The 13,015-nt window shown below is 44.0% G+C and overlaps 1 protein-coding gene across 4 annotated transcripts in view; it reads left to right on the top strand.

The window, feature by feature from the left end:
* LOC133040822 (uncharacterized) overlaps positions 1–13,015 on the top strand; it is a 79,567-nt gene that overhangs the window by 64,603 nt on the left and 1,949 nt on the right. Inside the window, exons 1-3 of one of the 4 annotated variants that reach the window (XM_061121005.1) lie at positions 4,295–4,425; positions 8,178–8,297; positions 10,184–10,275. The gene's annotated coding sequence lies outside the window, so the exon portion shown is untranslated. Of the gene's footprint in view, positions 1–4,294; positions 4,426–7,747; positions 7,769–8,177; positions 8,298–10,183; positions 10,276–13,015 lie in introns of those variants that run through there. The other 3 variants (XM_061121006.1, XM_061121004.1, XM_061121008.1) reach the window with 3 other exon arrangements.

Here is a 13,015-nt window from a genome sequence, read left to right as displayed (position 1 = left end):
CTCCAGGGGATCTTCCCTACCCAGGGATCAAACCCACGGCTCTTACATCACAGGTGGATTCTTTACTGCTAAGCTACTGGGGAAGCCCAGATAAATTGGTAAGAAACAGTTTAAGAAGCAGGAAATCATGAACAAACTAAGGACTTTGACCAAGGCCAGGAATTTGTTAGGGCCTCTTATAACCCTTGCTGTCCTGGATGGCTCAGTGGTAAATGAGGATCTCCCGTTTGCAATGCAGGATACTCAGATTCGATCCCTGGGTTGGGAAGACCTCCTGGAGAAGGAAATGGCAATCCACTTCAGTGTTCTTGCCTGGGAAATCCCATGGACAGAGGAATCTGGTGGGCTGCAGTCCATGGGGTCACAAAAGAGTCGGACATGACTTCTGAACTAAATAGCAAGATGCTTCTAACCCTAGCACCAGCTGACTGAGTGGGTTCAGCCTTTCTGAGTCTTGATTTTATTACCTAATATTCTCTCCTACAATAGTAATATTGTTAGGAGTGAATAATCCTCGGAGGTTAGAACAGTGCTGTAGAGTGCTGGACTTAAATTCTAGTCCGTAAAAATGGGCATAATTTTGGCAAGTCGTGAAACTTCTATGTCTCAGAATTCTCATCTGTAAAATAGGATGTGGTTCTTTCCAACCCAGAAATATAGGTATATGTTTATCAAAAGCTGAGAGAACAAAAGCATTTCGAAGAGTCGGACATGACTGAGAGACTCTTTGTGACCCCATGGGCTGTAGCCTACCAGGCTCCTCAGTCCATGAGGTTTTCCAGGCAGGAACACTGGAGTGGGTTGCCATTTCCTTCTCCAGGGGATCTTCCCGACCCAAGGATCAAACCCAGGTCTCCCGCATTGTAGGCAGACGCTTTACCGTCTGAACTACCAGGGAAGTCCTAAAAAAAAAAAAAGACTAGTGACACACAAATAACAGGTGCGGTGATTAGTTAAAGAACTAAGCCAGACATACCATCCATGTTTGTATCACAGTGGGTGCTTATCATCATTGGGAGAAGTAAATTTCAGAAAGTAAAAAATCAAACCCAGATCTCTTCAGTGTTGAAAGTGTTTATTTTTAACCATATTACCATTTGGATTAAAAAAGAAAAAAGATTTCTCTTAGAATTTCTACAGTAAGATAAACAGTTTGAAGCTTTTATTTAAAGGATGCTTTTCACAATGATTTCATCATTATCAATTAGTATTTATGTATAAACAGTATGCTAGAGCCCTATCCAGTAAAATAGATAGAATTCTTTCTCAAGTGAGATGGAGATGCATGGAAGTTAGAAAATTCAGAGGAAAAAAACTAATAAAAATAGATAAACTATTTCATTACAGTAAATAATATTTTAAATGCATTTCTATCCCATGTGCAATGTAGCTAAATTACCATTACTATGGAGTCTCTAACCTTTGAATTTCATGACTTTCAGTTTGCTTAAATTCTCAGTATTATTGCTCTTTTAGCCTGGTGTTGCACATTTAATATTCATTTGCTTTTTTCCTCTGGTTCAGTAAATAATTCTAAGCTTTGACATATATAGTTAAGTGAGGGTGTTAAGGCCTTGTAAAATGGTTAAGACTTTTTTGCATGTGTATTATTGTTATAATGAGCTTGTTTTTTTTTTTTTTACCTTTCTGGGCAGAGGTGATCTGGTCTGGAACACCCTAGCCCAGAGTTTATTTTAGTAGTGGTTTTCTCTTACAGATAAGTCTGTGAATCCCTTCTTTCCATCTACCTTAGTAATTGCAAATGCCTCTTGCATATTTCTGGATTTAATTATCTTTTCATATGTCCAGACCTGACTTTCCTCCTACTTTTTTTTTTTTTTTTTACAGAGGTCCTTACTATGTTTCATCAAATATTCTATCACCAAAACTTGACGAAAAGCATTGTAATATTTTTCCATTAGGAATCCTTCAATTGATCTTAAATTTATATTTATACCTGCTTTTGCCTTTTTTATTTCTGCCTGCAATGCGAGAGACCTGGGTTCAATCCCTTGGTTGGGAAGATACCCTGGAGAAGGTCATGGCAACCCACTCAAGTATTCTTGCTAGAGAATCCTCGTGGACAGAAGAGCCTGGGGGGCTACAGTCCATGGGGTCGCAAAGAGAGAGTCAGACGCGACTGAGCAACTAAGCACAGAACAGCATGCTCAGTCAAAACATAAGACAAAGAGAAAACATCTGCTATGAAAAAAACAGTTTTTCATAGAATCTAAGCTGGGGAGCCATGGTATAGAAACTTACATGACCAGCCCAGAGTTTTAAAGTGTTTCAAAAGCTTTATCATTTAGGGCTCTCCTGTTATCATCCTTTTGGGCTTCCCTGGTGGCTAAAAGGTAAAGAACCTGCCTGCCAACGCAGGAGATGAGGGTTCAGTCTCTGGGTCGGGAAGATCCCCTGGAGAAGAAAATGGCAACCCACTCTAGTATTCTTGCCTGGGAAATCCCATGGATTGAGGAGCCTGGCGGGCTACAGTCCATGGGGTCACAAAGTGTCAGACACGACTAAGGATGTACCATCCTTTACCACTGTACCATTCGTTAAAAACTTGCCACAAGGAACGTTTCCTATTTTCTAGACAGGGAACCTAACATTTCTTCGAAATAAGTACCTGGTTAAAACTTGGTGATGGAAACAAATACAGAAGAAAATTTTATCTACTTCTCTTGGCCATGTTGCCTCCGTCTGTCTTCAGGGAGAATACGAAGTACAGTATAACACAGGCAGTCTTCACTTAACTGATGGAGAAAAGCTGTGGGGCCAGTGCACATAGTTACAGAAACATCTTAGATCAAGACTCTACACAGCACAAACACAGAGATTTAAACCGTGTGTTCTGGGGAGGGCTGTGGAGCAGACAGGTCTGTAATAGCAGCTGGGCACAGCAGCAACAAGGGCCACAAAGATAAAACAGGAGTAGTCGGAATCTGAGCTTTATTCAGCAACATGCGCTCACCATGATGCCGTCATTTTTCCTTCTGAGAAAAGTGCAATCTAATGGGTTACCCTCTCACTTCACAGGGGGCAGTGCCGGAATGCCTGGGGTTTGAGCTCTCCAAAGCACAGGCCTTCCAAACATCAGGGGAGTGATTTAAAAAGCGGTTATGAAGCGATTTTAGGATCTGGGCAGAGGTTCTCTACGGGCTCTAGATAGCGATGCGTGAGTGGGGTTGAGGCGGGCTCCATAAGGAAGAAGAGACCCTGCACTAACCAACGTGTCTGCAGGACATGGCTAGAACGTGCTTTGGAGAAGGTGGAAAAGAGTGCAACCCCGAAAGGGGCCTGCACTCTTTGGAGGGGAGAAAGCCGGCAACAGCGAAGGCAGTGCAGAGATTGAGGGGTGAAGACCAGGGACGGGAGAGGGGATGGGTTAGGGCGGAACCTCATCCTGGAGGGGGGGAGGGGTCTCCTTGAAGACTGAGGACTAGGCCGGGACCAGGACAGTAGGGAAGTGGGAGGGACGGACCCCTTCCTTTGGCAGCTCCCAATTTTTTTCGGTCAAAGATGGCCAAATTCCACATTGCCCTTCCCCCCTCCGCGCCCTTTCCACCGTGTGGCTCTCCGGTGCTGCAGGAGGCGGTGAGGAGGTCCGGTGAATGTGAACGTGAAAATAAAGGTGCAAGAAAGAAGAGCCCCTCCCTGGCCGCACCTCCCACCCCGCCGGCCCTTTGGGAGGTTCTTTTAGTTGAGAAGGGGGGGCTCTGCCGCTTTAAGGTGGGGAGTAGGCGTCACCTCTGGCCGGGTGACGAACTGGGGAGGGGACCTGGTAGGTGTGTCCATGCAAAGCAGGAGGTGGTGCCGACGGTGGGCGGTTCCATAGTAAAATATTGGAGGGAGGGGCGGGGTCGAGGAGGCGAGGCTACTTGGTGGGCGGGGCTCGGGAGGCGGTGCCTCTCCGGGAAGGCTGGGGAGGGGGAGGAGGAAGCGGCCGGGTTGGTACCATTACGCGCGTTCGGGAGGGGGACAAGTGACATTCCCTTGGAGGGGGGCGGGCCCTTCCCGGCGGCTGGGCCCTGCGCTGAGGTGGGGAGGGGCCGTTCCCTCTTCCCCCGCCGGGCTGGACGTCGGAGCAGCGGGGGAGGGGGCACTTCTCCGCTCGCGTCCGAGGCGGGGCCGGCGGTACCTTTCGTGGCGCGGTGCGGCTGGGGGAGGGCCGAGGGGAGGGGGAAGGGGCGGTACTGGGAGGGGGGTGCCGGAAAGGGGGAGGCGCCGGCGGACAATGGAGCCTATGTGTGCCTGCGGGAGTGGGCCGGCGCCGCCGCCGCCGCTGCCGCCGCCGGGGGGAGACGCTGCGCCGCCGCTGCCGCTGGCCCCGGCCCCAGCCCCCCGGGGCTGAAAGCCGCCCCGGACCGAAGCCCCCTCCCCTACATCGCTCCTCCTGTCCCCTCCCCCACTCCTGCCTCGGGGGTAAGTGGCACCTCAGGGGGCGGGGGAGGGGAAGGACCGGAGCCGGGGGTGGGGGGGGGCCGGGTCCGCGTCCGCGTGTTTTGAGAGGGTTTGAGGGCAGGGGTAGCCAAAGCCGCGGAGGGCTGGGGGCTGGGGTGAGGGGAGAAAAGGGGTGGGGGCCGAGGTTGTGAATTTAAGAGTTGAGTCTAGAGAAACCTGTGGGGAGAGGTTGGGGGGGCGTCCTCTGCCCACCAGCGGTGGGGAGAGACTGAGGCGTCTCTCAGCTTTTTAGAGGTTGTGTCCCAGGCAGCGCTTGGAGAGACTAAACGAGGACATGGGACAGTCCCAGGGTCCTGGGATGAAGGGACATCGTAGGGACGAGATGGAGAGCTGAATTCGAGTTGCGTTTGGTGGGGTCTGTTAGACCCAGGAGATGGATAGAGAGGTAAAGGGGAGTTTGCAGGCCAGTGACTTGTTGGAGGGTGGGGGAACCCGAAGCTAAGAGGAATGTTCCTGAAGTAAAGGGCTCCAGCAGGTGAGGTGGTGATGTCTAGGTCACTGAGTCACTGTGAGGGTCGTGGACACGCCAGTGATTTCCAGAATGGAGCTGTAGTCGTTGACCTTTGAAAAGTTGCAAAGACTATTAAAGGTGTCACTGGTTGGTGTTGGACCAGCCTGGTGAAATGGAGATATTCTACTACAACAAACAGCAGACTTGGTTATTATGTTCAGAGGGAAGGGCCGGAGGCCTGTAATAGTTTTTCTGGGGTCCTTATGTGAAGGCTCCCAAGCCTAAAGGAGGAGACCTGAAACATGTCTTCCAAAGCCCTGCCTGCCATAGAGAAGAGTGACTTGGAGCCTAGACTGCAACCCAGTTGGAGACTGATAAACTTATTAGACAAAGTAGAGAAATGGACGTAACTTTGTGTCAGTAGTGAGAGACTAAGGTGGGGTAGAATTGGTGCAAAGTTAAACTTTCCTTAGGGCAAACATATTCAGATCCCTGGGCAGTAACTTTAAAGGGAAAATGATTGAGTGGCCATGTAAAGAGTTACGTTTTGATCAGTGGTGTGTAATGGAGTGTTTGTTAGCATTTAATGTGTTCAAGAACTAAGTGTTCATTCTTGGGTCAGAGATTTGGGCTCTTGTCCACTGCGCTGGAAGTGATGAATCAGAATTAGCAGATAGGAAGGATAAGTAGTTGAGAGTAAGGGGTAGGGGGTGCAGATGGGTATTGGTAGGTAAGACTCCTGTGTAGGTTAACTTTTCACTGTTCATGGAGATTGTACAACATGATTGTTCTGTTGATTTTGGTTTTTGATTGGATGCTCGTGATTTGTAAAAAGGAGTTAAGTGTGAAAAACGTTACGGTCCTAAGTACAGATTTAAGAAGGATCTTGCTAACTGTTGAAAAAGACCCAATCTATAAAAAACAAAAATGGGTTAATAAAAGGAGCAGTTAGTTAGATGGCATAAGGATGCTTTGGGAAGTGAGGATTCCATTAATTGGTGGTTTGTGTGAAAAGAGGAAATTTAACGCAAAGTTGACATAGAGATGATCTTTCATAGTTTTAGAATCTAGGATCTGATTGTATTGAACCATTAGGATATTATTTTGTAATAACAGTGTCGAATATAAGATGATAATACTTCCTAAACCTGTGGTAGATGATATGGAGGTCATTGAGTAAAAGATGAAGAAACAATTTCCATACTGTTCTCTTCTTATAAGGCAAATTTTATGTAGTAACTTGGCTGTTGAGCTAAGGATTCCTGACCTGGATTCCTACATGACTAGTGTAAGTGAAAAAGCACTTACGTACATTGGAATTTATTCTATGGAATATTTTTCCCATAGCCTTCAGAAGTGTCTGGTCCTGTGAATCAAAAGAAAATGTTCTCTGGCTTGTGGGGGGTGGGGGAAGTACAGAGGTTTCACAAGCATTGTAATCAACTAAATATTTGATCATGGTGATTTGGTTGAGCCTTGAACTTAGTGTTGGAACACTGGCTTTCCCATTGACTTATATGTGACTTCAAACAAATCTCTCATATTTATTCTCCAGTTTTCCCTTTTATAAAGCGGGGTTACCACTGTTCTCATCACTCATAATGCATTGTGGCACCAAACAAGTTAATGATTATCTGCAAAGTGCCTTGGACACATCTGGGAATGAAAGTTTGTGTAGACCAACTTTTTCCTCACTTCTGAAAAACTATCATCTCAGGAACAGACCAAATTCAGCTTCTGAAACATGCCCTGTGATTGATCAGGAAACAAAAAGGAGTACCTTCTACATCTGCCTTGTTCTATTGTCTGGGTTTGGGTTTTACATGAGTTTTGAAAGGTGATACCTCTTCCCCATTTAGTGGTAAGACAGGAATAGTGATGACAGTTGTAGAAATGTAAGCAACAGTCCCCTTGGGAGAGTGGAACTATACATGCTGTGAGTGCTAACTTAAGCTGATGCTGACCCTAAATTTGTGTGACCTTGGACATGTTACTTGTCTTACTGGTGGTTTGCATACGTGCTAAGTTGCTTCACTTGTGTCGACTCTTTGCGACCCCATGGCCTATAGCCCGCCAGGCTCTTCTCTCCACGAGATTCTCCAAGCAAGAATACTGGAGTGGGTTGCCATGCCCTCCTCCAGGGATCTTCCCCACCCAGGGATTGAACCCGTATCTCTTACCTCTCCTGCATTGGCAGGCATGTTCTTCACCACTAGCGCCACCTGGGAAGTCTAGTGGTTTAATTTTCTTCAACTATGAAGTACTGTTGGTGGAATGACTTGTCTCTCTGCCTTGGTAACTATGTTGGGGTCTATAGAAACTATTTGCCCTAGATCAGAAGTTCTTAATCTTGTGTGCCACATGTTTTCCTTTGGCAATTTAATGAAGCATAGTACACCTTCTGAGAATCATGGTTTTTTTCATGTATAAAGTATATAAAATTACAAATGACACAGAACAGTTATCAAAATGTTAAAACAGTTGTGAAACAATAGTTTATATGTTTATAGCTCATTAAATAACAAAATGTAGCTGCAGATACTATAGTTTGGAAGTAGTAATGAGTGTAAATACTATGTTGTGAGATCTGCCATAACAGTAATGTGATATGAAGTGTCTCCTGGTTCCTCTTGGTGACATAGTCACAATACTGTGTGGGTTATTACCTGCATTCATTGTTGAAGGTGAAGGTGGTGCTAACTTTTACTTGGAGGTTAGTGAGTATGAAAATCAGAATATTCTCCAGCCAAGTTCACAGCTGCCTCCCCTCCTCTGAGTCTTTCTACAGACCACTTAGGAGGTCGTGGATCCCCAGATAAGAGCTCCTGCTATAGACCAGCTGATCTTTGAAAGGTCAGTTATCTTATGGCCACTTGCCTTATAAGCTTCAATATCTTCACCATGCTAAGAACAAGGGCATAGAGAAGATATGAAATAAAAGTCTATTTTGCAACCTGTGATAACTGTTCTTGGTTGAGGAGAAAGTTAAAGCCAATGACTAGAATGAGGCTTTTGTGTCTGATGGATTTTGCTTTTCTAGACTTCCCAGTGTTCAGTGGGATAGATGTGGGCCAGAGTGCTCCAGCTTCTTGCATTTTGAGTTTTAGTGGTTTTGCCTGCCTTCCCCATTTTTGACCTGATTTTTTTCTTACTATTCCTTCTTCCAGATATTGTTTTGGTCACGGAGCCTTGGGGAATGGGTGGTTTTCTTTGCTGTTGGTGTGATGGGGTATGAACTTTTCCATTCTTCTCATTCCTGTAGGACTGAATGTGGGACTAGCTGGTGTCACTCCACTTTGACCTAAAAATTCCTTTCTGTTTGGGAGGCACAGATCGCTGTGTCCCAATGTTAGAAGAGAGAGCAAGTTGGACATCTTGAAAGGTAAAGAGCCCAATTATGAACATGTCACTTCTGTTATTCAGTCAGTGTATTTTGGATTTTGTTTCTGCTTCCGTAGGGTCTCTTGTAAGTTAAAACTGTATTTGTTCATTATTGTAGCAGTTCCCAAGGCAGCGGTCATCAAGTTAAATGCAAGCCATAGCTGTAAGTGCAATTACCTTGTACTTTTCTGTGAACAGAGACTTCTGCAGTAACTTATTTCCTAGGAAAGGCAGATGGTGAGAAGTTGAATAAGTATTTATTGTGTCATCATTGCTATTTGGGGATGCAAAGCTGAAGTAGCAGTATACGAGCCCCCAGCTCATTACCACACACAGATCAACTAGCATTTATTAAGTTTCTTCTTTTGGGTGCTGAGATGATGACCCTTTCCTCAGGAGGTTCCCTGGCTGTACATAACAAGGATACAATTTTCAAAGTGTTTTAAAAGTGTCATGAATATAATGCTGTGGGGCCATGGAGGACATTCCTGGGAATGGTTTGGAATCAAGGAGAGTTTCACAAAGAAGGGACATTTGTGCTGAAGTTTTACTTTGGGTAGCCATTATTCTAAAGGGTGATAGATGATGTTCATTTTTTATTAGTTACATTTTATCAGAACCCTTGAGCTTGATACAAATTTATTTGCTTGCTTAAAGTCTGTTAGCTTGAAGGACAGTAGATGAGTTTTTACCCTTTGAGTATGAAAACATATCTTAGCATTTTGTTAGGACCAAGGTTTTCTACATAAGACTATAGTATAATGTTCTTTTCTCCACATATTTGGGAAAGATTGGTTCTTCCTATTGTGTATTCTTTCTGAGAAGGAAGCCTTTTAGTAGCTGGTATGCCAGAACTTAAGAATGAGCTCGGAATGGAATCCCAGGGCCTTTTAGTTCCACATTCTAAGTTTGATACTATGCCTTTTATGGCGTAGTGGTCATAGCATAGAAATGAAATTTGTTAAACATGACATACTTGTAATAAACTTGACTTCTTAGAGCAGGAGAGTGGGAAAGGATCATTGGAAAAGTTGAAATTGGAATTGTAGAGGTGATTCCGAGCTAAGTTAGACCAAGTTGTGGATTTATTGACAGCTTCATGGCAACCTTATAGAATCTCCTTTTAGAGATTCCTGAGAAATTTGGCCTTAGGACAGTCTGGAACTTGGTTTTTCCCTGCCATTTCAAAACTATAAATTCTGGGTGAAGGGGGAGGCTCAGCATTATCATTGTAGTTTGCAAGGACTAATGTTGGAAATAGTTCTGCCTGCTGAGTTACTTAGTCTTTTACCGATTTACCTAGCTCAACTTGGTATAGCATTTCACAAACAGTAGCTCTCAAGCAAAGGAGATCTTGTGGCCCTGTCATTCACTCATATGTTCTCCCGAAAGGGTGTGAAAATAAGTTTCCTTGCTGAATGCATGCTGTGTAAAGTTACAGTTGAGAGTAGGGAGGACCTGGGAATGGCATGCGCTTTGTGAATTCAAAAGTGTGTCTGGAATTTTGTCTCTTTCACCTCCACAGTCAGCTCTCAATTTTCTGTACTAATTAGGAATGGGAAGAAGCAAAAATGTGGAGATTTTTTTCCCTACTAACTGTTCAGAAAAGTAGACAAATCGATTTTCTTTGCCTTTAATATTTTTCCAGTCTCTGAAAAGAAAATATGCACTTGGGAAGGAGGGAAAGTTACAAGGGCCTTGAGGTATCTGCAGGTTGGATGATATACCCTGAAATAATTGGAAGCTGATGCTGTTTACATGGGAGACTTCCTCTTAAACTAATACCCTGTAGATAGGAAGCCAGGTCTTCAGATAGTAACTAAGTGGCACTGATGATTTTGTTTTCATTCCTTAGAAACTCTTCTTCTTTCCTTTATTCTCATTCAGGTGAGGGTCACCTCTGAGACAGGGGTTCCTGGACTCCACAAGCTCCCCACCTCCAGGATGAGCACTGCCTTATCGTGACCCTTGGGGTTTTGGTGAGTAGCCTGATGGATGGATAGGGGCCCTAGAAAGCAGGCCTGGCTTAGGAGATGATCTTCGGGGAAAACTTCAACTTTTATTCAACAAATGCTTTTTGAGCAGATGGCGTGTATCTGATACTATAGCAAGTACTAGGAATACAAGGATGAACAAATCAGTCTTGATCCTTTACGGATCCTCCTACCTTCATGGAGCCTAGCATGACAGATGAATGTTAATGCAAATGACCACATAATTATACAACATGAGAAATGTTGTGAAAGAAAAACATAGGATGCTATGAAAAGAATGTAATGGAGCATTTCATCTAGATTAGTGGCTTTACAGTATCCTTTATCTCTGAAGAAAAAACAGTGAAACTGAGATTTTCTTCACTCAGCAAAAATATTCAAACTTGACATGGGAAGGTTAGGGGTGAGGGGGAGAGGTGTCAAGGATGACTCCAAATTTCTGGCATGAGCAGCTGGGTGGATGAAGATGCCATTTACTAAAATGTAGAAAGCTGAAGGGGAAATACGTTGGGGAGGGAGGCTATATAGGGATGAAGAATTCATCTTTGACCTTGTTAGGTTTCAGACGTCTAGTGGGATGCCAAGTTGGCAGTTGTGTATACAGGTCAGCAGGGCAGAAGCTGAGCTGGATGGAAATTTGGGAGTTCTCGGCATGGAAAGAACTTAGAGAATGAGAAGAGAAGAGGACCCAGGGTAGAGCTGTGAGGAACTTGAAATTGTAGAGATTGGGTAGAGAAGGGGTCAGCAAAGGAAGCAGATGAAGAGTGACTTGAGAGGAAGGAGGAAGACTGGGAAAGTGTGGTATTATAGAAGCCAAGAGAGAGGAGTTTCAAGAAGGCATGTTCAACTGGCATAGTTTACGAGATGGAGTAAGATGAGGTTAGAAAAGCGGTCAGTGGTGACCTTAACAAGAGTCATGGTTTTTGTGATCTGTGGGTAGAAGTTGGTTTAAGATGGTTAAAGGGTGAATGGCAGGTAAGGAAATGAAGGCTGTGTCTTGTCAACTCTGTAAAGAAACTTGACTTCAAAGGGGAATAGAATGCCAGAGCCAGTTTTGTTTTGCCTTATCATTATTATTTCATCTGGAAGGTAGAATAACATGTCTGAAAGCTGATTGGAAATATCCAGGAGATGCAGGATGTAGAAGGGTGATCATGGAAGAGAGTGAGTACTCAGTCAGCTGAAAGGGATGGGGCTAGACCACCTATGGTAGGACTAACCTTTGGGGAAAAAGTGGGTTGTTTTTTTTTTTTTTGATTGCAATAATGGAGAAAAAAGAGGGGATAGGGAATGATAAAAAGAGATTTGAAGATTTGGTGGTAAGGAGTCCTCTCTGGTGACTTCTCTTCTCCCTGTTAAGTCCTGGGCAAGGCCATGCACTGGGAGAGGAAGATGATGGTTGGCAATGGTGAAGGTCTGAAATGCCATTGGGCAGGACAGGTGAGTGAGCTTGCTAGAGGATGGTAGAAGTCATGGTACTAGTTTACATAAATGCTTATGTTGTGCTGCTAAGCATTTTCTATGTGCTGGCTCACCTTGTCCACCAAGTCCATGCTTTTCACAAAGTACTGCAGTGATGAAGCGCAGCCTGAGTGTCTGGCTGACCTCCAGCTCCACCACTTAACTAGGGTGTGACCAACTTACTTGGGCAAATTACGTACTGTTCCAAGAGCCTCAGTTTCCTCGTCTCTTAAACAGAGATAGGATATATATATATGTATAACTGACTCACTTGGCTGTATACCTGAATCTAACACAGCGTAGTGAATCAGCTATACTGCAAAAAAAATCAAAAAGAAAAAGTAGTAAAATAAAATAGGGATAGTAATGGGACCTGCCTTCTGCAGTTGTTATGAATGAGTTAATATATATGGAGAGTGCTTATAAGAGTACCTGAATCACAGTTAGTAAATATTTTAAGTATTATTTACAGAGAAAAGAGAGAAACATTCTAAGCAGATCTTAAGAGTTAGAAGATTTAGTTATATTGGGGGAATATCTCTCTCTGGCTAAAATTAACCATTCTGAGGAAGATTTTCTCTTTTTTCAATCCTGAAAGGTAAACAGTTGAGCACTAACCTGAACACTCAGGAGCTGAAAGACTCGTATTTTATTCTTTAGGGTTATCTGATAAGATACTTGGCAGATTTCTTGCTCAGTTGTTTTTGGTGTCAGATAGGCTAAAGCCGGGGTGACCTATTTCAACAACTCCTTTGGATTAGGGGTTAAAACAGCTGGGTTTTATTCCTATCTCTAGTGAGCCCATGTACTTGTTTCAACTTTCTGTGCTGTTTCTCCACTCATAAAGTAATGGCAAGGAGATGGCTTTGAAGAAAGAGCAGGTCAGGGAGCACTGATTGGAAACCTGGGAGAAGGCATTCACGCCCCTGTGCTCCATCCATTCATCTATAAAATGCCATCGATCACAGTATAGTGAGTTTAAGAAACTGTGTGGAAATACTTTGAAAATGTTTTCTGTTCACATTATTATTATTTAGAAATAATCTTTGCTACCAGCTCGTCAGAAGTGCCTGGCAGACTGAGGTGATTTGGTACTTTTAATGTTTAGAGTTTCTTTAGAAGGAGTGTAACACAAGTGCCAGGCGTTTCTGCTCTGTAACTCACCTAGGGTCTAACCACATTCTTAGTACATTATATTGAGTACTATAGAAAAACCAAAGAAATTTAAAACAAGGTTCTTGTCTTCAAAGAGCATAGTCTTCAC

This window comes from Dama dama, chromosome 20 (genome assembly GCF_033118175.1).
Source record: "Dama dama isolate Ldn47 chromosome 20, ASM3311817v1, whole genome shotgun sequence".
Classification (NCBI taxonomy): Eukaryota; Metazoa; Chordata; class Mammalia; order Artiodactyla; family Cervidae; genus Dama; species Dama dama.
This window is presented reverse-complemented; position numbering and strand designations above follow the sequence as displayed.